At 36.7% G+C, this 24448-nt stretch overlaps 1 long non-coding RNA gene across 1 annotated transcript in view; it reads right to left on the bottom strand.

Annotated features, from left to right (window-relative positions):
* Window positions 1-3362: 3362 nt before the first annotated feature.
* Window positions 3363-24448, bottom strand: part of LOC149748142 (uncharacterized) — a 263147-nt gene continuing 242061 nt past the window's right edge. The window contains exon 4 of the long non-coding RNA XR_016394553.1: window positions 3363-16885. This is a non-coding gene — a long non-coding RNA (uncharacterized LOC149748142). The remainder of the gene's footprint in view (window positions 16886-24448) is intronic.

The following is a 24448-nucleotide window of genomic DNA, read 5'->3' as shown; positions in this document are numbered from 1 at the left end:
TAGTGACCTGTGCTCGCACACAGGCTTCTTGGTGACGGCAGCAGCAGCCTCAGCGTCTCATTCCCGTCTCTGGGGTCCGCGCTGTTAGCCGCAGCTTGCGCCCGTCTCTGGAGCTCCTTTAAGAGGCGCTCTTAATCCCCTCTCCTCGTGCACCAGGAAACAAAGAGGGAAGAAAAAGTCTCTTGCCTCTTGGGCAGGTCCAGACTTTTCCCGGACTCCCTCCCGGCTACCCATGGCACACTAACCCCCTGCAGGCTGTGTTCACGCCGCCAACCCCAGTCCTCCCCCTGCGCTCCGACCGAAGCCCGAGCCTCAGTTCCAAGCCCCGCCCACCCCGGCGGGTGAGCAGACCAGCCTCTCGGGCTGGTGAGTGCCGGTCGGCCCTGATCCTCTGTGTGGGAATCTCTCCGCTTTGCCCTCCGCACCCCTGTGGCTGTGCTCTCCTCCGCGGCTCCGAAGCTTCCCCCCTCTGCCACCCACAGTCTCCACCTGCGAAGGGCTTCCTAGTGTGTGGAGACCTTTCCTCCTTCATAGCTCCCTCCCACTGGTGCAGGTCCCGTCCGTATTCTTTTGTCTCTGTTTATTCTTTTTTCTTTTGCCCTACCCAGGTACTTGTGGAGTTTCTTGCCTTTTGAGAGGTCTGAGGTCTTATGCCAGCGTTCAGTAGGTGTTCTGTAGGAGTTGTTGCACGTGTAGATGTATTTCTGATGTATCTGTGGGGAGGAAGGTGATCTCCGCGTCTTACTCATCCGCCATCTTGCCCCTCTCTCTACCACACTTTTATTTAAGTTGGTTTCCATTTGTTTTTTGAACATATTCATCTTAGCTGTTTTGAAGAATCTGTGTGTTATATATAACACATGGGCCTTCTCAGGAGTTTCTTTTACCTGTTTTTCTCGTGCTGCCTATCAATCACAGTTTCCTATAGGTTTGCATGTTTTGTACATTTTATTGATTTTGGGGCATGTAAATAATATATCGTTGCACCTCCAGATACAGATTTCATTTACCCCTTCCTGGGTTTTGTATTTTTTGTTATTGCCTGCTTGTTTATTTAGTGACTTGACTAGATATTTAAGTGAAGTATACTTCTCCGACCATGTGCATTCTCTGACGTTGCACCTCAGAGAACACAGCTTTGAGCATGCACACAGTCACCCTGACCACCCTGCCCCCAATGCCCAAAGACAACAGTGGTTTTAGCTAGTCTCACTTTAACTCTCTTTCTCTGTTCGGCTTCTAGCTGGTCTGCCTAGACTGATACCACACCCAGGCTGTTAGCCTCCACTTATTGCACTACTGTTTACAACAATGACCTGGGGCACAAATTCCTCCACAGTCTGATCCAGTTTAAATTATACCCTTTGTAGGACTAGTCTTTGAAGCCAGTCATTGAGGCTTTCTCTGACCCCAAGAGGTTTTCCTCATTTTTTCTCTTAAACTTCTAACTGGTTTACACTTAAACAGGGTTATGTCTCTTTATGTAATGTAAGAAGCTTATAACACTATATTTCCAATTCTCCCTTTTCATTCATAGTGCTGTTATCATATGTTGCACTTTTCTATATGCTATAAATACAGTATATATTCCTACTGTCTTTGATTTATATAATCAGTTGTGTTATAGAGTAATTAAAAATAAAGCAATTTCATTTTACTTCCATTTCTAATGCTCTTCTTTTTTGTGTAGAGCTAAGTTTCTTTATATTGTTGTATTCCTTCTGCCCAAAGAACTTCACCCAATATTTCCTGTTGATTAGGTCTTCTGTCAGATTCCCAGGATTTACTTTGTTTAATCTAAAAAAATTTTTTTTCTTTAATTTTTAAAATACATTTTTGCTGAGTAGAAAATTCTGGACTGACAGAATTATTTTTCTTTCAAAAGTTTAAAGATGTTACACCATTATTTTCTAGTTTGCATTGCTTCTCGTAAGAAGTCTGCCCTAACTGTTATCCTCAATCTTGTGTAGGTAAAGTGTCTCTTCCTCTGATTTCCTTCAAGATTTTCTTTACCTTTTGTTTTTAACAGTTTGAATATGATATACTTAGGTATGATATAGTGTGTGTGTGTGAATATGTGTTGGTATGTGTTTGGTATTTTTCCTGCTTGGTGGTCCCTGAGCTTCTCGTATCTGAGGTTTGATGTCTGTCATAAATTTTTAAAGATTCTTCACTTTTATGTCTTTAAATTTTTTCTCTACTCTGTCTCTTCACCTTCTGGGATCTTAATAACATGTATGTTAGACCATTTGATATTGTTTCACAGCTCTTGGTGATCTCTTCTGTTGGGTTTTCCTTCCCCTCATTTTTTATTTCAGTTTCAGTCTGTATAATATCTACAGACTTATCAAGTTCACTGAAACTTTCCTTGTGTTATAGGCTAAGTTATGTTGTTCTCTCTCAAATTTTGAAGTCCTAATCCCAGCATTTCAGAATATGACTGTTTTGGGTATAGGGTCTCTTTTGGTGACCTCTTTAAAGAAATATTAAGTTAAAATGAAGTCATTAGCTGGATCCTAATCTAATACTGCTGGTGTCCTTTCAAGAAGAGGAGATTAGGACATATAGACACAAACAGGGAAGTTCATAGGAAGACACAGGGAGAAGATGACCATCCACAAGCCAAGGAGAGAGGCCTCAGAAGAAACCAACCCTGCCAACTCCTTGATCTCAGTCTTCTAGACTGCCAATTTATGAGAAAAATTATGTTGTCTAAGTCACCCAATCCATGATACTCTGGTAGGGCAGCCCTAGCAAACCATGACAGCTTGGCCCTGCCAAGTCTACTAATAAGTCTGTCAAAGGTACTTTTTATCTCCATTACTTTGTTCTTCATTTCTAACACTTCTATTTGATAATTTCTTATAGTTTGCTTTTCTCTCCTGAAATAACCTAACTGATATTGCATGTTATCTATCTTTTCAATTAGTGCTTTTGCATATTAATCATAGTTATTTGAAATTCCTTGCCAGATAGTTCCAACGTTTGTGCCATATCTGAGTTTGCTTTTAAGAACTGCTTTGTTTCTTGGGAATTTTTTCCTTTCTTTTTTAATGCTTTGTAATTTTTATAAAGATAAGATATCTTGTGTACTACAATAAAGACTGAGGTATATGTAGTGTTTATGCCTAGAAATGGGTACACCGTTTTTTCTGCTGGGACTTTACTGTGGGAGTTACAGTTAATCTAATTAGAAACTGAGCTGGATTTGAGATTTGTTGTTGCTATGGTTATGCTCTGTGCACTACATATTTTTTTAGTGAGTGGGGACCGTTCTGTCAGAAGGTTTTTGCTTTTTCCTAATGTCTTCTCAACCCTCAGCTTTTTTTTTTTTTTTTTTTTTTTTTTTGCCGTATGCGGGCCTCTCACTGTTGTGGCCTCTCCCGTTGTGGAGCACAGGCTCCGGACGCGCAGGCTCAGCGGCCATGGCTCACGGGCCCAGCCGCTCCGCGGCATGTGGGATCTTCCCGGACCGGGGCACGAACCTGTGTCCCCTGCATTGGCAGGCGGACTCTCAACCACTGCGCCACCAGGGAAGCCCAACCCTCAGCTTTTAATCTTTCTTTTGTGCAGTGCCTCAAAGAGGGTCTATCTCTTGTAGGTTACTTCTTACCCAGAGTTGATTAGCCTGGCCTAGAGGTTTGGGGTCTTCTCTATTGCCTGACTAAGCTTCTGTCGACATTAGGCCTAGACTGATACTTAAGTGTGTGCTCCTTTCTCTCCCATCTTGTAGTCCTGAGCCCAGTATGTATTCCTGCTCTTTCTCTAGTGGCAGAGGTTACTTTTCCATTCCTTTCCTCTATTTGCAACAGACAATAGTGTTTGTTGTCCTTCTCCCTTGAGAATCAAGCCTTTTGTTCTATACAGAAGATAGGGAAGAAGGGTCTTGGCAAAGTTCTCTCACTACTCCAAACCCTTTCAGAATATTTTTCCTATCTTCTTTTAGGAAGTACTATTATTACCACTACATGTAAAATATATCCTATGAGGTTTTAAATTTTTTTTATTGAGAGGTCAAACTGAATCTTAAAAAGCTATGGAGAAGTCCTTCTCATTTCTCTATCAGTAACATAGAACAGAAATACAATGAAATATTAGCAAATGTGTTCATTTCTGGTAGTCATTAGGACTGTTCAGTGATAACTCAGTTCTTTCCATTTCAGTCACACTGTGAGTTTGCATTTTCCCACCCCCATGAAGTTGGGTATGTTAATTTCCTTGCTTTGGCCATTGGAAATTGAGTAGAAGTGTTAAGAGTTTGAAATTCTGCATACGCTCGTCTCCTTACCATCAGAGGAACCTGTTATACTCTAGGTAGTGACAGGGCTTCCAGCCTGGCACCTAGAGTGAAGACGTGTGAAATGGATCCCACAGTCAATTTGTAATAAACATGTAATGTAAACAAGGAAGAATCTTTTGTTGTTATAAGCCACTGATATTTTAGGTGAGTTTTCTACCTCACCATTATCTAGCTATTCCAACCAATACTGCTGCATGTTTCAGGGAAATTAACTTCAGCAGTACTATCTACATTTCAGCCAACATCTGGGCTACCCCTGAATGTGGAAGACCCAGCTCTCGAATTACATATTTTATCAACAATCGATGGTATTCTTATTGTAAAAATGACACATTAGCATTTGCATGAAGATTGCAAGTTTTACTCAGGGACGTAGGAAGTTGGAAATAGAGCTGGTGTCTACTTTGTACAAATATCTTACCAAGGGTAACTAGGTTTCCTTAAATGTAGTGTCTCTCGGCTTGTATTTTTATTTTCACAAATCTCTCCAAGTTCCTGCTCTTCCTTCTCCATTTAACACATGTAACAAATAATATCCTTTCTTACATCCTTTGGGAATAACCCTTTTAGGCTAATGTGTTTGCTCTTATAAGTTATACTCTTCTCCTGTTTTAAATTGCCATATTACTCCAAAATGATTATGGTGATGTATGTCATTCAACCATTCACATATTTAATGAGAGACATGTTTGTTTGGAGATAATAGATACATAGATATATTACCCCCCATATCCACTTAATGTCTACTCGTACAGAATTGCTGTGAAAAACCATGTACAATTATGTTTTCCGAACTTCTAAAACTTTTAGTTATACATATGGCCACTGTAATTTTCCTTTTAAAAAATATATGTTTATGGTGAGATACATGATTATATATAAGGGAGAAATTATTTTGTTATTTTTCAATAATCACCAGTAGCTGAGGCAGTAGTAGGAAAAATTACACTTTAATTAGATAGAAGATCTAGCATTCCCATTCCTTTAAGGCAACAACAAAGAAGTTTGTGCACCCTGTTCTGAAAAGCTTATGGTGATACAGACAAGAAACTTGGGGAGGCAGGGACTCATACTTGCAGGGTAGGTTGACAATGAATACAGCTCTCTCTCCACTAGTGATTAATTTTCAGATGATCTTATCACCGGCCAGTGCAGAAAGAGGTTCTGAGGGTGCCTTATAGGGAAGAAAAATCAGCCTTTGAGTTCTGGGCACCCGGATGTTTGACTTTTTCAGGTACTTTGCTCATTTGGTGATACCATTTCATGAGGGATTTTGTTTAGTTTTTCTATCAGTATTTCCCCTCACACTTCAGTAAAATGTAAAATAAACTTACTGGCTGCCAAAATCAAGCTTATAAGTAAACAGTGGTGGAGAGAGCAAAGGCAGAGTGCTGCACCAGAGGCCATGGAGAGGAATGAGGGTCCAGCCTTCCCTAAGCCTTTATGTGATCCTCCTTGAAATGACTAATAAAAACAGACTAAAATATCCAGGAGGAAAATATAATTTTTAAAAAGATTATAAAGCAAAGATGCCAGAAACAAATATGTGACACAAAATGTTCTGAAGCGGCTTCACTTCTCTCACTGTCCAAGCTGTTTGGGCTTGGTTTCAGGCTCCAGGATATGGCTCAAAGGCACTGCTGTCTTTTGGAAATTTTGTCTGTGCCAAGAACCCATGGTCCAGAATGCCTCTGGGAGCCTGGCTTGGTTCTGGGGAACTGGCATAGACTCTGGGGACTTAGAGAGAAAAAATGTATTTTTTTATTCTGAAACCTTCTTCCTCCCCCTAAACTAGTTCTATCTCTTTCCATTTTCTTCACCGTTTGAGATATCATGAGATAGATGGAAAGCAACCAGTAACATAGAATGGTAAGTGAGAACGAATTTTCCAAAGTTCTTAGACCAGAGTTATAGGGAAGAACACAAGTGAACTTTGCTCAAGCCTCCAGTGAATCCTTTTAATCTGTTCCCATATAACCCCTTCAATCATTGCTCCTGTCGACACAATTTTATCTTTATCTGAATTCCTGTGGTTCTTACAGCTTCTATAATTTATGCTGATTCTTTATTTTTACTCTAGGATTATTCTTGGAGATTTCAAATTTTCATGGTCTCATCACAGTTTTGTATTCGCTTTTTAGAGTTTATACTCCATCTGTTGGAAGCTAGACATAGGTTCCCTTTCTTGCTTAACTCTTTCAAAGCACAAAGTTATAGAATCCCTGTATAAACATGGCTGAGAAAGTTATCATAGTACCTCTTTGCTCCTGGACATCATACAATAGCAACAGGAGAACGATAGCAAAAATCCTCTAGAGCTCTAATTTTTTATCAAACCTGGAAGACAGGTATAATCCAAAAAAAGCACGGATTTTGGAATTGTAAAAAATTGTTAGGATTCTCTTGGGAGGCAGTGAAAATATGAAACATCAAAAGTGAGAAGGGGCCCAACAGAAGTAGAGCTCGGAGGACAATAGCAAAATTATAGTTCTTGAAGGCAAGGGGTTCACCTTGAATTTAAAATTTATAATCTTTTTTGGAAAAAAAAATTCTGCTGGAACTGCAGTCAACAAGCTTTTGACAGAACCCCACCCTTCACAGTTTGACTCAGAGAATCAGAGGGATTAGGGGTACGACACATTCACACACAGTTGAGCCAAACTTGTATAGAGAACTCTCTGTCTTTGTGGCAGCAAATTAAGATCCTTTATGTAGTAAAAATTCAATGGTTACTCCGGCAGCAGCTTCCTCTCTTTCCCACCAACTCTGTAGAGATACTAATCCAAGAAAATCCAACTCATTCAATGACAAATAATATGAAAAGAACCAGCACAGCAACCATACAAAATTCTTACATGAAAACTAATGTGAAAAACAGCATCAAAACTCACTCCAAAATGAATACTCACAAGAAAAATGGTGACACAGGGACTAAATATTTGACCTCAAAATTTACCAGTAAGTAAAATAATTAAGCAGTACCCTTTATAAATTTAGAGCACTAGCTAGAATTCAGAGAAGAGAGGGAATTACAACAGGAGGAGATGAAAGTTGAACTGGTAGAACTCAGGAAAAAGTGAAGAAAAACCAAAATCAGCACATAGATAAAGAGGAAAATGCAAGGAGCTCTATCCAGGATATACATACACTATGGCAAATATAGTAAAGGAAATAGATGATAGAAATGAGAAGAGTAAACAAAATGAATTAGAAATAACAAAATGACTGAAAAAGGGTAGAGATAAAATGAGATACAGAAAACAAGCAAAAATTAAAAATCCAATGTACATATAATTGGAATCTCTGAAAAAAAAGCAACAAAATGGAAAATAATTTAAAGAAATAATTCAAGAAAACATCTCCAAAATTAATATGTCTTGAACTTTTACATTGGGAGGACAACACACTAGGGAATACTAACAGATCAAAGAAACAGATCGAGCAACACCATAACTATGCTAATAATGTTAATAATGCTAATAATGTTATTGAAACTTCAAGATTTAAACAAAAGGATCATTTTAGTGATCAAGAAAAAATATTACACTATATATAAGGATAAAATAAAACAACCAGGCTGTCTGCATGTTTCACTACAGCCACAAACAAGGTCAGAAGTCAGTACAGCAACGTATAAAAGGTATTTAGTAAAAGAAAGGAAGAGACCCATATCTTATAACCAGGTAAAATTATCTTCAAGATTTAAGTTTTAAACATATAAAATCTAAGCTCCTTTTAAGGAAAATACTAGAGGATAATCTTTAGCCAACTCAGAGGTGAGTGGGAAATATATGACAATAAAACTGGTGGTCAGCATTGAGTTTATTTACTGCCCCCTCCCCAAATTGAGGATAGAACAAATGTTGGTAGAATGTGGCAAAAAATAATAATAATTATTATTATTGCATCATCTGACAATGTAGATATTACATATCAAAAAAACTGGAGAGGTGAAAGAAGGTGGGTACATTTTTGGGTTAACTCCTCTGTGATAGCTCAGGGTCAAAGATTATCAATGCTCATAACTCACATAACGGAAATATAGGCTTATTTAATATACAAAGTAAAATGAGGAAGAAAATCTTGATAAAGAAAATAAGATGGAGAAAGGACGCGTATAGGAAGAAAACACAGGAAAATTATTATTATTCATATTAGGGAACTAATAGATACTATGTAAAGAAATATGTATCTAAAGATATATTAGGTAGAGACCAGCAAATCACAGCTTATGGGCCAATGCCTATTTTTGTACAGCATACAAAATAAGAATGGTACTTACAGCTTATGTGATGGTTGGAAAAAAAGGAACAATAATAGTTCACATGTGAAAATTGTATGAAATTCAAAATTCAGTATCCATAAAAAAGTTTTATTGGACCACAGACATACTTATTCATCTACATATTGCCTAGGGCTGCTTTTGTGTTAAAATGACAGAGTTGATTAATTATGACAGAGACCCTATGGCCTATGTTTTCTAATGCTAGTGAATTAGAGAAATGGTAGATCTAATCTACAAAGACAAAATCTGGTTGTTTAGAAAAACAGAAAATCATTAGCTAACTTAATTAGGAAAGAGAAAACTGCAAATAAAAACAAACAAAGAAACAAAACTAAACAGTAAAGGGAGAATTAGCCACACAGGAACTAAGGAAATTAAAGAATCTTAAGAGACTAAATTGAAAAACTTGGATGAAATAGATTTTTTAAGGAAAATATGATTTACACTAAATGACATCAAGAAATAAGAATCGAAACAGAACTATTTCAATAGAAGCAAAAGATAAAATGATCAAAAGGTTATTCCCAGCAAAACTGCAGGTTTAGACACGTTCACAGGGGAATTTAAAAGCAAATAAAACCAAGGCTATTTCAACTTTTCTAGATAATAGTAGACAAAAGAATTCCTTAACATTATTTTTGGGAAAAAATGGTATAAAATTGATAATAAAACTTGACAAAAATGTTTTATACACAAATAAAATTATAGATTAATCTCAGTTATAAAAAAAATCTCAGTTATAAAACCATTCCAAAGAAGATGTTAGCAAATGCAATCCAAAAGCATATAAAAAGAATAATTATGACAGACGAATTTATTCCAGAAGTACAAGGATGGTTCATTATTAGGAAATGTATAGAGTTTATAATGTTAGAGAAAAATTATGATCATTTTCATATATGATAAGTCATTTGGCAAAATACAAGAGCCATTCTTCAAACACAGTCAGTTAAATAAGGATAGATGGACACCTTTTTCACACAGTGAACATATATTTATCTCAATCCAGAAGTCAGCATCAGGCTCAGTGGAGATAGACTAGAGGCATTCCTATTAAAATCAAGATCAAGACAAGAATGCAGACCGTCACCTCTATGCCCACAAAGTACTGGCATTACTAGTTAATACAGTTAGACAAGACAGAGGAAAACAAGAAGAATAAACATTATAAACTGTAACTATGTGGAAATGACATGATGGTACGTTTGAAAATCCAAGAGAATCAACTAAAACACTACAAAGAGTAACAGAATTCAGGGAAGTAATAGGATACAAACATTAATAAATAGAAAGCAATAAATTTATTATGTACAAAAAGCAAGCAGTTAGCACACATAATGGGAAAAACGTTTAAAACAGCAAAAACAAGCAAAACAATATCTCTAGAAATAAACTTTAAAAAAGTGTACAAACCTGGGACTTCCCTGGTGGCCCAGTGGTAAATAATCCGCCTTCCAATGCAGGGGACATGGGTTTGATCCCTGGTCGGGCAACTAAGCCCGTGCACCACAACTACTGAGCTCTTGTGCCTCAACGAGAGAGCCCACGTGCCGCAAAACTACAGAGCCCATGCGCTGTGGAGCCCGCATGCCACAACTACAGAGCCCATGCACCCTGGAGCCTGTGCTCCACAACTAGAGAGAAGCACACTTGCCCCAATGGAAGATCCTTCATGCCTCAATGAAGATCCCACATGCAGCAACTAAGACACGATGCAGCCCAAAAAATAAAATAAAATAAATAAAAATACTTTTTAAAAGTGTACAAACCCACGTGAAGAAAAATTAAAGCAAATGTGAAGGCAAAGATGGATTTTTCAATAAATGGTGTTGTAGTATAACCCGTCTGGGGTAAAACGAAATGTTGAATCTGTATTTCACACCAAACATCAGGAACAATTCCAAATCAAATTTTTTTTTTTGAAGAAGTCAAGTCTTAAAAACATTAGGAAAAAGTGGAAAAATTCATTTGTAAATCTGAAGTGGGGAAAGTCTTTTTTAACCAACAACTCAAAATCCAAACAAACATAAGAAAAGACAACATAAGAAAACAGAAAAGAAACTTCTGCAAGCAAAAGTAACAAAAGAAAATACCATGAATAAAGTCGAGACAAATATAAATTGGGGGAAAATAGTTGTAATTCATATCATAGGCACAGAGATTTCTTAATATACAAATAGCTTCTTAAAGCCAATAATAAAAGACAAACAGTTGAATAGAAAAAAAATAGATTGAACAGTTCACAGTCAGAAAGCTTATAAAAACACTGAAACATATGGAAAACAGATATACCATTATTTTAACCTATTGGGTTAACTCAAATTCCAAAGTTTATAACTCTTCATATGGTGAAGCTAAGTGGAAGAAGGCATCATGCACTGCTGACAAACATGTAGCCACAGAACTTTCCAGCCCAGGTTCTGTGAGATACTGATCTCGGGCCTATGGCAGCTGGATAGATCCTGGTCAGTTAGAACTAGTAGGCTTATTCCCTTTGGCCACAGGCAATCATTTATAAGGCTTCAAATCTTTTCCAGTTTATACACTTTGACTGTTACGATGGGAAAAAGCTTGGGAAGCCCTGAAATAGTACAACTGCTACAGATAGCAATTTGGTTATATCTATTAAAAATTATAAATTTGTGTAACTTTTGACACATTTTCAGTTTGGGAATTAATCCTATAGATATACCTGCAGATGTGTTCAATGAAATATATTCAAGGTTATTCAGTGTATCAGTATTTGTAACAGTAAAACATTGGAAGCAATCCAAATGTCCATCAAGAATTTACTGGGGATTAGATAAATTATAATCACTCAAACAATGGGACACTAGGCAGTGACACTAACAGACAAAGAGCGAAACCATATACTGATATAGAAAAATCTCCGAGTAAATTATTAATCGGAAAAAAAGGAGTGTGCAGAACAATGTATACAGAATGCTAACTTTTGTCTAAAAACAGAGAAATAATACATATTCATATTTGCTTACATATGTATTAAGAAGCTGTGGAAGAATACATAGCAGACAGTGCTTTCCTGGGGTCAGGCAATGCAGGTTGAGGACTGCTGGAGAGAAATGGGGATCAAAGGTAGGAGGAAAACATTTCACTGTACATATTTCTGTATTTTGTAATTTTTTTATTTTTGAATAATGTAAATGTATGGCCATATCAAAACTATTAAAATGAAAACAATGCAGCCTTATCTGTCTCCAAAACTAGGAATTAGGAAAAGTGGTAGAATTAATGAGGAAACCTGTTACATAAAATTTCATATGCAGAGGAATATACATTGAATCCCTCAGGGCATATCGTGGTCAGGAAGTGGTAAATGTTCTCCTAAACATTTTTTTCCCCATACTGCTGGTAATGGCACACTCTGCTCTGATGTTTTAAGGAAATGAAAGAGTGGTCTCCTTTATGAGCTATTTGCTTTCCCTCAAACAGGTTCAAAGCAGCTACATATTGGTAGTATACTTTTAAGGAAAGCTAGAATCAATTCCTTTGGATAGAAAGTCGAGTCAAATCATTATTCTAAGGCAATAGAGTGTGGAGATCCCAGGCTCTGGGAGAGTCTGTTGGGCAGGAGTTTAGATTCTACCTTTAGAAACTTTCTTGTTGTGCTATAAGATTAAGATCGCCTCATCAGAAAAAGAGAGATCATAATATTACCTACCTCCTGAGTGCTTATAAGAGTTAAAAATACATCTAACATGCCCAGGAGAGTGTGCACCACTTAGAAAAGTCTCCACAAGTGTTAGTTATTCTTTTTGTTATTCAGCTCTTGTAATTGTCAATAATGTCTTATCCTATGAGTTCTACCGTATATTTCTTCTTTACCCTCCGCTGTGCCCTACAGAAGGACTGTGTACAGCCTGCTGTTTTTTAAGTTAACTTGGAGAGCAGCCACCAAACTAGTTTTCTGACATTTTAGTTTTTATTCAAAGGACCACTAAGTCTGAAGGTGACAGATTGTCTCTGAATTAGTACAGTGCAGTGACTAAGCATGAGCCTGAGGATCAGCTAACTAGAGATCATGTCCCAGCTCCACAAATTACTTCCATCTTCTCTATCTCAGTTTCCTCACCCCAATCAGCGGAATGCCAAGCTCACAGGGGTGTTGTGACAGTAAGCAGATACCGCTTGCACGGTGCAAAAGGCAAATAAATAGGACATGCTGATTAGATAGGTGCTTTTATGTTTCTCTTCTACTGTGTCATCATGACCCACCTCAGAGACATCTAGCACACAGTAAATACGGAGAGAAAAGTTGCAACCCAAAGACAGATTCCCAGAACTAATGCCTAATATTTACATTGAAGGGAAGGCTGAGGTTAATTTTTTGGAAAACTTCCATCTCATCCATCGCCAGATTCTATTCCAGGGCTTAAAGGTCAAAATTGGTATCATTTTCTAACTTCAGAGGTTCATTATACTGTCTCCAAACTCTATGAAACATCAATTGTGTTTTATGTTTTAGATCTTGGCTCTTAGAGGAATACTCTCTTTTTTTCTAAATAGTACAAGGTCACATGTTATAAAAGCCTTACAATTCACAGGAGAGAATCTTGTGAGGGCTGCAGCTGTCCCAGATTTTACTGATGAAAGCTTTGCTTCTTTCCCTTGCCCCAATACCATTAAATGTTCATTTGGTAAATTTTATTTTACTATAATAACAGTAACTCAAATTAAGTTCAGAAGTGTAACCATCTTGCTTGCTACTGCTCTTGCTGTCTCCAGACCTTCTGGTAAAAGGTTTTTATACAATTTGCCAAAAGGCAGATATTCTTAAGCTGCCTCCCTGCTGTTTGAGTTGAGTACATCAAAATAAACGTACAGTCCATGATGACAACTTCTTTGAGAGCCATTAAGTAGAATGCTGCTGCCCTAGCCACATCTCTGGAGTCCTGGCTATCTAATATATGGACTTCTGGGGTATGAGGTGCTACTTTTTTTCAGTTTCAATCTGTTCCAAGTCCATGGGGAGACCCCAGTGATGAAAGTTATTGCTAATGAACATAAAACTAAATAATCTACTGTACCAATACAAGCCTCAGATTATTAAATGTATCAGTGGATAGACCATCTGTCATGATATAAACTGACCAAAAATATGTCTGGGAATTTATAACAAATTTCATAACATGGTAAAAGATTTGTACCCCAATGATAGAGATGCATAGTATATAGCTATGTATCATTAGAAATGTGTATATGCACATCTATCACTAGAAATACATATATATCTGGATTTCAATTTTACCAGTTTTGTAATAGGGATAATAACATCTCATAGTGTAGGTATTACATGCTGTCTTTATAAGTATAGGTATAAAAATTGAGTAAGAAAGTCAGTTAAAAGTTTCATTTCATGTATCTCAGTCAGAATGTAAGAAAATTTTAAAAAGTGTTTTCAGAGCCTGGGTATACCCTTTAGTAGGCATTCATCACAGCACCTTTAAAGTTCTACGTCTTGTCTTGAGGCAAAAATGATAATCTAGACGGGCTTGCAGAACTAACTAATTGGATAAATTAAGCATTGTTAACTGTAGTGACATCAGTAACCTTGGAGTGAAAGGCGGCTTAAATGTCATCTTTTCAACCAAATGCTTCTTATAAAAGTAAGTTATAACTTGGGTTTCTTAACTCTATTCCCTGTCCTTACTGTTTCTTTTTTTAAGGAACTCTATTGGAGGGATTTCATGTCAGATAGAAAGGGTATCATGGAGCCATGAAAAACCATATATTCTTGGGTATATAGGTTTGCCCCTTATTTAAATCATATGACAGGATAACACTGAGTAGAACTTGTTGTAGTACCACACATAAACACTCAAAATGGATTATTTTTATTTTGTATTATGTTCAAGTTGGATTCTATTAAACAAAAAGTCACCATTTTTCTACAACCACCAATTCTATAGCAGATGGTGTACATTCCTGGAAAGCAAAGACTGTGACTTATTCATATTTGTATTTCTATCAGTGCCTAGGTAATGATTTCCATATACAAGATTTCTAATAAATGCTTGATGGATATATTAACAGTTTCTTTAGAAAGTCCTTCTTGATAACTCATATATTTAAAGGAATATACTACTTGGTGTTATAACTTAGTACAGATTTATATTGTTTAATAAAGGATGTAATTCATAAAATAATTGGAATTTGCTATTTTTCCATGTGGCTTTGATGTGGATAATTCCCACAAGGAATGGATGGAAAGATGAATTTAATTAATGTTTCTTTCTAGGTCAGTTTTTTCTGGAGGAATTTGTCAATGTTTAAGTATCAAATACAAATGTTACATGACTCCTTCCTCTCAGTGTTTTTCCTATTGATCTTAATTTCCAAGTGATAAATGTTCATTAGCGTTGCACCATAAAATTCAATTTTTATTTACTAGCACAACTGCAGTGTCATGAAGGACAAAATTCACACTCCATCTTTCTCAAAGCTTTAAGAAACATTTTGAGGCTATTCATCAGTTTTCTTTGAAACCTACAAAAAAGAAATAGCCAGAGATGACACCATTTTGAGTAAGAATTACTCTCAACGAAGAGCAATTCTGTCCTATCTATCTATCTATTTGCCTATCTATCTATCTATCTATCACCTATCTCACTGAGATAGGTTCATTTAGCTGATGAGAGCTTGGGATCCCTAAGGCTAAGCCCACAGATTAACACACAAGGGATTGGTTATACAACCATGAGCAGCTCTCTTGATCATGGGGACCAGGCTTGTACGTACATGTTCTGGTCACCAAAGGGCTGGGTGATGAGTCTGTGCACATGATCACTACTAGAAAAAACAACTCAGAATGTGAGCTCCATGTTTTGTGGATCTATAGTTTATACTTTGTTACTTATTTCTCAGTACCTCTGCTTGGTACTATTCTGGGTGTTATGTAGGTATGTAGAATACATCAAATTGACCCAGGTACACAGGTAACACCCTCACTCTCCTATGCTCTCCATATTCTACTGTTTGCTTTTCTTCATCCAGTGCTCATTTCCACATCAAGGCCTTCACTCCTGTTTTTCCTTCAGGTCCAAATATTCTCTTCCTTCCACTCCCTTTATTACCCTTCCTCTTTTCACCAGCCCAATTTCTAATCAACAATCAGCTCTCACTTTGAATGTCATTTCCCTTCATTATTTTCTGATAGCACCTTCCCCACCCCCAGATTTTATAGACTCTTAAAACTTTATATATGTCCTTTGGAAAACTTGTCATTATTTTGGTAGAAGAAATTGAGAGATTGTTATAAACTGTGTCTTCTCCATAGGATGTTAGCTCCATGAGGACAAAGACAATGTTTTCTTGTTCTTCTACACATTCCTAGCATATAATAGAGATTTAATTATTATTTTTGAATAACTAAAATTATGCTATTCTTATACTTGTAGGTTGCTGGAAAAATAGTATAATACTTCATACACAATAATTAAGCTTTCAGTAGGTTAGCATATACTATAATATTTTGAATCTGTGAGAACAGGAGTTTTGAAATATAAGGAAAACACATGGGTTGGAAAGTGAAGTGAGGAGAAAGCAGGATGCAGCACTGTAAGAACAATATGACCTAACTGGTGCATGCACAGGAAAACCCAGGAAGAAAATTCACTGAAATGCTCAAAGCATTTTTCCCCAAATGTTCAAAGATGAGATTCTAAAAATACAGTTCTGTAGTTTCCATATAATTGAGAAAGTAAAGTTATTAGAGAAATAAATATTTTAATTATTTATCCATTATTGATTAAACACTTTTTCCAGACTCTGGGCAAAAGCAAGCATTTGCAATAAAAACAGAGCCTCTGCCTGCTTGAACTTTCATTCTTATGGGAAGAAAGATCAATAAATCAGTAAATAAACCAATAAATAAGAGAATGTCATATAGTAATAAGTACTTTGAAGAAATAACACAGGGCATCGTGGCAGAAAATGACTGATGGTAGAATTTTAGATAAGGGGCTCATGATGAGCTGCTCATGACAAAAATAACAGCTAACGATATTTAAACAACTGCTCTGGGCCAGGCAACCTGATGGACATCTCAAATATTTGACCTCATTTGCTTTTAACAATAATCCTAAGAGACAGGTGTTGTTCTTATTCCCATTTTAACAACACAAGGAAGTGGACATTTAGAAAGATCACATAATCAAGATTTAACAGCAACTTTGTGGCATACCTCAATCACAGTATTTATCATATTGTACTCACTCATTTAATTCCCTGTCTTCACTGTAATATTCTCTGCTTCATGACTGGAGCACATATTTCAGAGGCTGAAACATAATTTAAAAATCTCATCACATGTTTGTTAAGTAAACAAATATATGAATTAAAAAAATTTAAACAAGAGGAAAATTCATCATTAGAGAAAGGAAGTATTATTCTGAAAATTCACAAAAAAAGTGTAATTCACAAAATGAGTGGAAAATTATTCTGTAACATGTTCTCTTATCTGTTCATGTTCTTGTATAATAGAGGAAAAAGTGTCTATGAAATAACAGAAATTCATAAAAAAATGTTAAGGTGAATCATGGATTAAATTAAAGAGAGCTAGTTGGTTTTATAAAAAAACCTACAAGGTAGTTTAAAACACCATAACATATTTAAAATCCAAATTGCAAGATGTAAAAACTTTAATGGGGTAACTTAACACACTCAAACTTTGTCAACCTAAGTATCTGAAAACTAAACAAGGAAATTGAGCATTTGGATTGTAATACAATTAATAAATTCAACATGATAGCCCATAAGAACCATACAAAGAAATAAACTGTAAAATTTATGAAAGATATCAGGAAAGGTTAATCAATAATGAGTCACATGTTCTTGTAAGAGTGACTGTTATAAAGATATCAATTCTTATATATTAAATTTACAGATCTAAATATTGTTCCAAGTACCACTTAAATATATTTAATTCTGGGGTTTTGACAAAATAATTAAAAGCCTTCCTGAAGGGCTTCCCTGGTGGCGCAGTGGTTAAGAGTCCGCCTGCCGATGCAGGGGACACGGATTCGTGCCCCAGTCCGGGAAGATCCCACATGCCGCGGAGCGGCTGGGCCCGTGAACCATGGCCGCTGAGCCTGCGCGTCCGGAGCCTGTGCTCCGCAATGGGAGAGGCCACGACAGTGAGAGGCCCGCATACCACAAAAAAAAAAGAAAAAAAAGCCTTCCTGAAAAATAAAGTTTTGGATACATTAGAAAAAACATGAATAGAGAAGACATAAGAATGGGATATTAGGTATTGGTATGTTCTGAAGCTGTAAAAATTTAATCAATAGAATGGAAAGACCATTAGAGGGGATAGAAAGCAGTATAGCATGGTAGTTAAGAGCACTGGCATTGGTTTCTAAAAAATCTAGGTTTAGAGACATCTGTTTTCAGCCTTATCATGTAAAAAGCTTGGAAGTCATTACTCCCATTCTTAGAACAAGAAAATAACTGACTAATCAGAAAATCATTGACTTAGACTCATCACAGAATTGAGGTCACAGGGTAAACTGCCACCTTGAAATCTACAGGGACTAAATAAAGAGTATCACAGCTAGGGTAAGTTTACCTGTGGCAGAAGATGCTAGAGCCATAAACTGGTAGAAACACTTAAATGGTAGTTTAAATGAATTGCTAGAGGCTGAGTGTGGATTAGCTTGAGAATGAGAAACTCCTAGGGACCCAGTCTTAGGCCACCACAGTTTCACCTCCAGGAATCCCACCAAGGTCTCAAGAGTTGAAGACCCAAGAAAAATCCCCTTGTGTCTTGGGCAGGGATGGTGAAAAGTAAACATTTAGACACATACCTAGAGTGTTTTTTCATAAGAAACACCTACTCTCCAAGGGAAACCAGAGCCTCATCTACCTGATAAAAGGTCAATTAGCTAACTCCAGCCCTGTCTAGGCTTCCTATATTACATAGGGAAGAGAAAAGGGCCAAGAAACTTCTCAAGGTCATGATTCAGGTACACAGGCCCAGAAAAAGACTGAGATATAAACATAAGATTATTGGATATTTCTCCTCCCTGACACCTTACCACCACGTCAGTAGGGCTCCAGTAAAATAGCAGTAATTTACAACCGATAGAGTTGCAAGATAGAAGCCCTATTTAAGAAGGAATTCTTAGGGAAAACCAAAGATGTCAGAGAGAACCACCACAAAAATACTAGAGGAAACTGAAGCCTCTGGCAACTACAGCTGCAGCAAACATCACACACAGCCCAGCTCCTAGGCAGATTAACATAAAACTTCACTTCAAAGGCCAACTTACCTTTACATTTACCATTCTTATTACTTAATACGTTATGTTAGGACTTCAACAAAAAAATTACAAAACATGCTAAAAGGCAAAGAAAAACCGCAGTCTGGAGAAACAAAGCAAGCCTCAAATCCAAACCCAGATGTGACACAAATATGGAATTATCAGATAGAGAACTTAATTATTAGTAATATGTTGAGTTCTAATGAAAAGGTAGATAATATGAAAGTGCAGATACTGTAAGCAGAGATAAAATTCTAAATAATAATCAAAAGGAAATGCTAGGAATCAAAAACAGAGTAACAGGAATGAAGAATTCTTTTGATGGGCTCATCAAGAGACTGGGTATGGCCAATGAAAGAATTGATAAGCTTGAAGATATATCAGTAGAAACTTCCCAAACTGAAATGCAAAGGAAAAAAAGATGAAAAAAAAAAAAAAGACTAGAATACCTAAGTCTATGAGATGATTACAAATAGTATATCATACAGGTAATTGGGATAACAAAGTAGAAGACAGAATGTAACAGAGGAAATATCTGAATTAATAATGGCCAAAAATTTTCCAAAATTAACAACAGACAGATGCAGGAAGCTCAGAAAACACCAAGCATGGTGAGTACTAAAAAATATACTCCTAGGTATATCATTTAAACTGCAGAAAATCAAACACAAAGAGAAAAATTTGAAAGAAGCCAGAGGGGAGAAAATATCTTACCTTTACAGCAATGAGGATAAGAAGAAAAAACACAAATTACTGATATCACAAATGAAAGAAGAGTCATCATTATTACATATCCTTGATATGATGTCCTGAAGTGGCACTTTATGGGATCTATATGAGGAAAACTATAGAATTCTGATGAAAGAAATCTAAGATGATGTAAATGAATGGAATGTTATTGCAAGTTCATGGATAAGCAGACTAAATATTGTTAAGATATCAAGTCCTCTCAGTGTAACCTATAGATTCAATAAAATCCCAGTCAAAATCCCAGAAAGTATTTTGTGGATATCAACAAAACTATTCTGGAAAGACAAAAAAAGAATTAATAGCCAACATAATACTGAAGAAGAAGAACAAAGTTGGAGAGCTGACATTATCTGACTTCCTTACTATAAAGCTACAGTGATCAAGAGTGTGGTGTTAGCAATAGATACATAGATCAATGGAACAGAATAGAGAACCAAAAATAGAACCACACAAATATAGTTAAATGATCTTTGATAAAGGAAAATAGACAATTCAATGGAGAAAGAATAGTCTTTTCAACAAATGGTGCTGGAACTATTGGACATCCATATGCAACAACAAAATAATCTAAACACAGATCCTACACTTTTAACAAAAATAACTCAAAAGTGGGCTATAGGCCTATATATAAAATGAAGAACTATAACACTTCTAGAATATAACACAGGAGAAAATCTAGTGACTTTGGATTCAGTGATGAACTTTTACATATAAGCCAAAAGCATGATCAATTCAAGGGAAATTCTCTTCATGACTTTGAATGCTTTTTCTTTACAATTTGCTGAGTTTTTAAATTTATGGATGCCCAGCAGGCATATGTAGGATCATTCTTATCTGTTTTCCATTTCTATTAGCTTTTGTCTGTTGCTTTAATCTCTGTATTTTTTCATGAGCCTTCCCTTTGCTTACCTTAAACTTTTCCTCATTGTAATTATCAATTATGTGTGTTGTGGTTCTTGCTGTTTCTAATTTATTTGTTAGTTGTCTAATGATGTTATTTTCATCCTTAATTTGTTTGCTTAAGCCTATGATCTCTCTTCATTCTCGATATATTAAACTTGTGTTCTTGGGAAGCTTTTTTAATAGAACAAAAGATATATATATATATGATTGCATAATGTTAATTCTCTGAGGTAATTTGCAATCTATCTTAGAATACCCAGTCTCTGGCACTTACTAGGTTCCATTAAATGTACAATGCCAGGGTTCACCCCATCTAATAAGGAGGCATGCCACATTCCCACAGAGGGATAGTCTTAGGGTCTAGATATCTCCCCCAAGTGATATAAGGTTTTGACATCCTTCTGAGTCAGTCCCTTTGGACCTTTCCCACTTCATTCATTTCTCCCTAGCAGCTACTGCCACTACTTCCTAGGAGGAGGAGGGAAATCCCAGATAAGGGTATCTTCTCAGAATGGATCTCTCACACTTGTGGGTGTTGGAGAGAATGCTGAAGTTTGGGTTGACTCATCAGTGCAACATTTGTGGGCGAGGGTAGTAGTTATTGGAGCCACGCTCATTTGCATTGTACTTTTGCCAAGTTCCTGAATTTCTTTCCTTGGTTTTTATTCCCTGACATTTATGACGTTGGATCATCCTTTCATAATGGGTCAATATAAGGGATTTCTGCATTACTACACTCAGAACACCATCATTGCCCTGGATCCTGTTCTCCCATCTGTGGGCGCCTGACTCTTTGAAATACAAAGACAAAATAGAATGAGCCATGCAGTTATTTCAGGTGCAAACCATGAACTCTAATTATAAAGTATCTTTCTTCAACAAGCCTTTGAACCCAACATGAAAAATTCTCCCTAACAAATCTATTCATTCACTCTAGTACATGAAGTGTGTATGGTGGGGGAAATCATAAAAACTGATTTCTGGTGAAATTTAGAATGGCACTCTGAGGAATATGCTTTGTTGTGCTGATACTTATTGGGGATAATGAATACACTCTGAGTAGCTCTTTACTCTAGGAAGTTGTCCTCACCTTATGCTCAGTTCACTACATAAACACATTAGCCAGATGCTTTCTCAGATATATTCTACTGCGGTTGTTTTGACATGACCACGGACAAAGTGCTTCTGGCTTCCAGCATTGGGTCAAATCTAACATAGCCAAAGCTTTTCGTGCAGCTGTATTTTCCTATAGTTGTAATGCAATAAAGTTTGAGACGGCCACATAAATATAGTCCTGTCACAAAGCTAGAGGTCACGGGTTGATCTGCATGAAGACCTTGTGGGAGGTGCTGAGCCTTGAAGGTTAATCCTGTAGAAAATTTGGGAGCCCTGAAGGTTACGTTGGAGACTGCTGGTGTAAGAGTTCACATTGTAGGCACTCAGTCTATACTTCATAATTGATTGACTTTCCTTCTGGAAGCTTACAAAGACCTATGGCAAAAACAAATAAGAGGATCATTTCCCTTAACTTCACCCTAGCGTGCTTTTAAGTTTAGAGAAATGAAAACCAACCAATTTATTATTCTTGGAATGAAAACTTCACATTTTGTTTTGATTTTATATATGTAACAAGCCAAATTTAAGAAGGTGTTTATAATCAGGTATGAAACCTGAAATAGATTTACAAAGAGAATTATTTTGCCCTGACCATCACCATTCCCCTCCAAAACAGACTAACACAATGAAAAATTGCAAATAATTCGTTGAAGTTTTTTCTAGGTTTCAAAGATAAATGAAGCGTTTAGTATCATCTCTAGAAAGTGCTCTTAAAATTCAGTCTTTGTCCTACTTTCTTCTTACGTAATGGATTTCCAGAGCTGCGGAAAGGACAGCTTTGTGCGTGGTAGGCACTAGAGTGCGGGATATTAGTGCTGGTGAAGGGAGTTTTAGCAACGCTCTCTCCTGTCCTTCAGCCTTCTAGCCCCTTCATAACCACCTGACACTCTTCTTCTGGGATTACAAAGAGCGATTGCTGTGGTCAGCAGGATAAGGGAATGCAGTTCTTTTGGCCAGTCCCATACTGTTAACCACATTGAAGACTGATGGAAGTGAGAGAAGAGGAGATAAGAAAAGAGTTGCTTCTTCAAGGCCATGCTATACAAGCCGTTATCTAAGTTACAGGCTGTATCCACCTGCTTCCTTGGGAAAATGAAATTTAATCTCTTTGCACTGTGCTGAGGTCTGCAAACTTAAGAGAATGGAGATGTATATTCCAACCAGAAAAGGATTTAGAGGAAGGCTTTTCTCCCGGACCAAACAGGAAAGGTCCATATAAGCCCCAGTCCCTCCCTAGTCTGGGCTATGTTCACTGTATCACAGGTAATTTGCAGCATCCTCGTTGAGGTAACACAACAGCAGAGTTCAGGGCTGGACACACATGAACCTTGTTGAGGAGTAACAGGGTGAGCTCTTATGGCTATAAAAAGAAAAACATGCTTTCTCATTCACTTCAGAACTGTAGGAAAGAAAAAAAAAGTTCACAAAGACAGCAGGCTGAATACAAAAAAATGCAATTATTTTTTATTCATTCATATTCCATTTGGTAAGAGAAAAATTATATGCTGTTGGGCTTGGTACCCTTTAAAACATTGAAAAATCAATCAACCACATAAATTAGGTACTTTGGAATTTTACAGCCAATGCCAAGGACATGCCGTAGGGATTGCTTGTGAATTCAGAACTATTTTTTAATAAGATATATCACATTAAAAACATTTTGAAATGATTTGAAACAATACAATATAACAAAAATAAATGTGGAAGGAGAAATAATAACAACTGTGGGAAGGGGCTTCATTTGGGAAGGGAAAAAAAGTCCATGCAAAGCTTGGCCCTGTTCAATTTTAAATGTGGTATCAGGGCTTTATTTTTCAAAAGAAACTTCAAAAAGTCAAGCGTGCTATAAAGCCTGTGGTGACCTTATTGTACAGTGTGGGGATAGTCTTTGCCACATATTTTGCCTGAGAATTCATTATGCAGGGTTAACGGCTCCTCCCCAGCTAATGTCCACATTCCCTGGCAATTCTAAGGTCAGTCCTTGTACTAAAGCCCATGGCAAATGCTTCATGGACTTAGCTACCAATGTGAAGGCAACATTGTGTGGATCTTCGACTGTCTATCCAGCTGTCTAGCGTTGCAACTATTCAGTTATAGGCTGATTGTCATCGGTGGACATTTGCATACACATTTTAAGCCACAAATTTATCGGTTGCTTTGTATATTTTCTGTTATCAGAGCTTTAACATCTTAACATAGTTATTAGTTAACACTTTTTTGTACTCTTCTAGTACAAAGCCCAACATATATAAAACAAAAGTGTAGTACACAATGCCAAAATATTCCCTAGCTTTTCAAGAATAAACAGATTCTATTCAGTGTAATTTTAGTAGAAACTGTATTTTAGTCATACTCTAATATTTTAAAAAGATGTTCATCCATATATGTTACATTTGGGAATTGCCTTTATCAGATATTTGATTATTCATGATATATAACTTCTTAACTCTTTCTGGTAACAGAGTTTATTTTACACTGTGATATCTACCTATTTAAATAGTCATGTCTTAGTTATTTATGTCATCTGACAAACCATATCATGATACTTGAAATGTGTTTCTGGATTCTTTAAGGACAGAGCACAAGGGGTCTCTACATTAATGTAAACGGGGACATTTTGGTCGTGGGAAAATCACCATCAGAAAAATAGAAGAGAGCAGAAACTCATAGGAGGGAAGGGGGAGCCCAACACTATGGTGGACACTGAATCCAAGAAGATGAGGACGATAGGGGACATTTTCTAGAGGCAAGAGGGTGGGATTGGCAAAATTAAAAAAGGACAAGTAGCTTTCATAATTGTTCTGCACTATAACA

The sequence above is a fragment of the Delphinapterus leucas genome, chromosome 10, assembly GCF_059928025.1.
Source record: "Delphinapterus leucas isolate spDelLeu-1000000601 "Yukka" chromosome 10, BTC_Dleu_Yukka2, whole genome shotgun sequence".
Classification (NCBI taxonomy): Eukaryota; Metazoa; Chordata; class Mammalia; order Artiodactyla; family Monodontidae; genus Delphinapterus; species Delphinapterus leucas.
Note: the sequence above shows the minus strand (reverse complement) of the source record. Positions and strands in the feature narration are given on the sequence as shown.